The sequence below is a fragment of the Rattus rattus genome, chromosome 2 (genome assembly GCF_011064425.1).
Source record: "Rattus rattus isolate New Zealand chromosome 2, Rrattus_CSIRO_v1, whole genome shotgun sequence".
Classification (NCBI taxonomy): domain Eukaryota; kingdom Metazoa; phylum Chordata; class Mammalia; order Rodentia; family Muridae; genus Rattus; species Rattus rattus.
The window spans coordinates 135,266,937-135,271,409 of NC_046155.1; the positions used below are offsets into that span (position 1 = coordinate 135,266,937).

Consider the following 4,473-nt stretch of genomic DNA (forward strand, 5'->3'; position numbering starts at 1 on the left):
AAGAGAGCCAGGAAGGAAAAACTGTTGCTGAGGGGAGCAGTGACTGAGACTAACAGTAATAACGGAGTAAAGCTTTCTATATAGCAGCTCCTAGACCACAAGAACGTATTGATTCCTCTGTGGATCTGAGACGCTGAGACTTCATTGTTGGCAGTATAAAATTTCCGACTCTATCAAAACGTGGGTGAAATACACACTGACGGCATTGGCTAGAGCAGGCAGACCATACAGAGATCTGCAAACGGGGGAGGAAACCTCAGATTTCACAACAAGTTTCTGCTGCTCTTGGTCAAGCCAAACAGCTAGAGTCCAAGGCAGAACGAAACGACTGGTACAGAGAAGTGGGTCCTCCCAGGTAACCGTGGGAATGTCGTCTTTGGAAGACTCCATGCATGAAAAGATCCGGAACAGTTGGGGCTGAGAGTATCACGTGGGAATTAACTAACACCCTGACATTCAGCTATTGGTTCAGAAGTGTGACAATCCATTGTTTTATCTAATTAAGTGTTCTGGAATCAGCACCGGTCCCCCCAAACTTAATTTGTAATATTTAGTCTTCATTAAAATATATCCTTTTGTGTTATATAAACACAAGCACACGTAGGTTAAAGAAAGCTGATTCGTTCCATTTACTGTACATTTTTTATGTATATTAGGTAGCAACTGAATTTCTTTTGACTTGCTCTTCTGTTTTTGGGGTACTCTGAAGATAGCCACTCCACAGGATTACATCTTGCTGGAGCATTCCTTGGCATTGGTGCAAACTTAGAGTCCCTTTTTGCATGTGCTGATCTGCATGATGAGGGCTCCCGATAGGTAGGCCCTGGCTCTTTTGTTCCTTGACGATGGTATTAGCCCATCCATTTCCCACATATTCTCTGCCTTCCAGACTTTTAGACTTCAGCTGCTGCTCCCCTTCATTTATCAATTCTTCCAGCACCTTTATTTTGGCTTCTCTCTGCTCTGGAGTTTCTCAACCAAAGAGTTTGGTAGTCGCTCCCTTCAACAAGAATGTTCGCACATTCCCCAGTGGTTGGAAGCCAAGCCCTGAGCAGCCTTCTCCAAGTCTCACTGCATAAGCTCATGCTTCCTGATGCAGGCAGCCCGAGGTGCTTCTGAGAAAACAGATACTCCTTTAGCTGACCTGCATAGCTCTCTTCATCTTCCAAAACCTCATCACCAGAGCATGCATACATGTCCATGTGATGCCCAGCACTCTACGGTCCATCACCCATTTTTTAAATAATTTCTGATGGCGCTCCACTCATTAAAAGCCGTCCCATAATTCCCATGTATTTTACACACACCATAGAGTGCCTCTGCTACCTCAGCTCTTACTCGAGGGGGGATGTGAGATCATGGACTGTAACTTAGTACTGCAGTGCTTTAGCTCAGAGAGTCTGTCTGGGTGTCACTTTGAATGTGGCATCAAGCACTTTTAACCTGGTCACCCTTTGGCTGAAATGCCATCTCATTCCATCACCCTTAAGTCTCTCCAGAAGTCTGGATCCATGTTGTCAGTGGAGACTTTGTGCCACAGGAACTCCGCTTGCGTTGCTGGACTAGGTGGCACATGTGTGGGCAGCATACTGAAAGGAAGCATCCCAATAGCTGCAACTCATTGTGCTGCTGCCAGAGTGCCTCTGTGAGGACTACTGACTGTCGGCATGTCAGCTGACCGAGTCCTGATGACGTGAGCACTAAATGTTAATTTCATGTTCACAGCATTTCTTTCAGGTCCCCCGTTCTGCTTCTGCCATACTGGTTTCTATTTTCTTCAACCAAAAATTATCTCCTGTCATCTTGTAGACCCCAGAGCCATCTTTCTGGTCTTCCCCAGTCTCCTCATCTATTGGGTCTACCAGCGCATCTCCCAGGGCTCCCAGTGCCTCCAGCGATGAAGGATACATTTTGGCAAGGTCCACAGATGCTCTACATCCTACGTGTGTAGCTAGACTATGGCTATTTTGTGGATTCTTCTTTTTTCCACCCTTCTCCACCTTCTTCCACCCTTTCAACCTTTTCAACCCCCCCAACACTAGATAGGAGAAAAAATAAGGGTAGAAGGGGTGAGGTAAGAGATCCCTGAATAAAGTCAGGGGTCCTAAAAGGGGAAATGTTATCATTAGACCTCCTCCTGCTGATTAGGGGCAAGTTGGATCTTTGTCATAAGGATATCCAATTTCTTCTTGTTGTTTCTCCTTTGTACACAGCTACTTAACAAACCGTGACCAACAAGATCCAACAACCCACCAACAACCAACAATAACCAACCAACGACAGCCAACCTCTGGGACACTAGCATTTATATCCCCTGAAAAGTCTTCAGAATTTTACATGTATCTGTGGCTGGCAAAACCACGCCTGTCCTAGAGATGAGGCAAATCATAGCCAGCTGCTGTGGACAAACCAAAGCTGCCCCTGTCCCCAGACTTTGGGCTAAAGTAAAAGCACACTCCTCTCTCTCTCTCTCTCTCTCTCTCTCTCTCTCTCTCTCTCTCTCTCTCTCTCTCTCTCTCTCCCCCCCTGCTCTGTGTGTGTGAATCTAAGAAACCAAAACTCCAGAATTCTCACCACATTCCCTCCTTTTCTTTTAAGTGTCGTATGATGGAAAATCATAAACAGAGACATTTTAAATGACATAAGTACTTTTTGGTTCAGTGGCCAAGGTTTTCAGACCTCTCCTACTCAGTTCTTTATCAGTTTTGATGGTTTCCATAGGTTTTCACTTCCTGTGGAGGTATAAACAAACCTGCATTCCCAATGCAAAACTTCCATGGGATTCCATGCTGATTTTCATGGACTTCCATTATAGTATACAGCGTACAGGCTGATTTCACTCCTAGGCTGAAACAGTTTCTATTTTTCGATTCGGTGCCTCCAGCCAGGCCCCCAAGGCTGTTTCCTGACACTAAGAAATCACCTTGGATCTCTCTCTTGAATCTACACTTGTTGGCCCAATGGCAATGCTTGCCACATGGCTTGTACTCCCTGAGAAGCCTAGGCCTTCTTTCTGATATAAATTTAGGAAAAACGTTGCTCTTAGAGATGCCTTGTTCACAATTTTGTTGCAAATGGCCATATTTCCCCCATTAAAACTCGGGGCATTTTGAGACCTGAGATCTCTAACTACAGCTTGCCCTATGATACTAGCATGGTACCTCTGAGAATCAATATCCATCGTATCCCTTATTCACGCATCTATAGGTGTTGCCCACACCTTTAATGATCTAATAACTTTTGTACATTCAATATCCCCATTTTCATATGCCAAGGTCTCTATCAACACCTGTCTTGTGTCAGGGTCAGATACAGCTTTGTTCACAGCTAAGACTAATCTTTGTAAAAACAAAACAAAACAAACAAACAAAAAACCAAAACAAAAAACTAGTGAAGACTTCTCCACAGCCTTGTAAGATCGCTATAAGTGAGGTAGACTTTTTGCCAGACTCTCAACTTTGCCCCATTCCCTTAAACCCACTAAACAACATTGCTTGTGGCAGTGTCATCTGTTCTTGGATAACAGGGTACCACCTTTCACCCAATAACTGATTCTTTACTATATTCCTGCCCCTTGCTTTGTTTAGCTGTTCAATATTCAAGGCTCCTTCCCTCCACCATATTAACCATTGCAACTAAGGGCTGGCTTCTAGTTCCGATGTTTTAAGCCCTTCCAGACTTGGGGAACAATTCTATTTTGAGTAGCCCAGGTATTTAGAATTTGTTTTCCATAGTGAGTGCATCCCATACGAGACCATGGCCTCTTTAATTAAAACAGCATAGATCTATCTTTTCTATAGGATACCATCCTATCTCATCATAACCTTGTTCTCATTGATAGCAGGCGTTTGCTATATGGCAACTGGGAAAATTGATGGTGATTTTATAACTCTGATTTGCCCCCTCCTTCCCATCAGGCAGTGTGGTTAGTTTGAGATTAACACTTTCTCTCAAAATGTCTTCCTGAGACAAAGTTTGGATCTGAATACCATTCCTTCAGGAATGGCCATTCAGAGCCTGCTCCATCTGGGGATCCAGCCCATATACATACAGCCACCAAACCCAGATAATATTGCTGATGCCAAGAAGTGCATGCTGACAGGAGCCTGATATAGCTGTCTCCTGAGAGGCTCTGCCAGAGCATGACAAATACAGAGGTGAATGCTTGCAGCCAACCATCGAACTGAGCATGGGGTCCCCATTGGAGGAGTTAGAGAAAGGATTGAAGGAGCTGGAAACCCCATAAGAACAACAATACACCAACCAGAGCTCACAGGACTAAACCACTACCCAAAGAGTACACATGGACAGATCCATGGCTCCAGATGCACATGTAGCAGAGGATGGCCTTGTTGGGCACCACTGGGAGGAGAAGCTCTTATTCCTGCCAGTGTAGGGGAATGTCAGGGCAGGGAGGGGGGAAGAGATGGGTGGTCGGATGGGGGAACACCCTCATAGAAGAAGGAGGAAGGG

General features: G+C 44.9%; 1 pseudogene; it reads right to left on the reverse strand.

The window, feature by feature from the left end:
• Positions 1-241: 241 nt before the first annotated feature.
• LOC116894292 lies at positions 242-1,871 on the reverse strand (annotated as a pseudogene).
• Between the last annotated feature and the right edge of the window lie 2,602 nt (positions 1,872-4,473).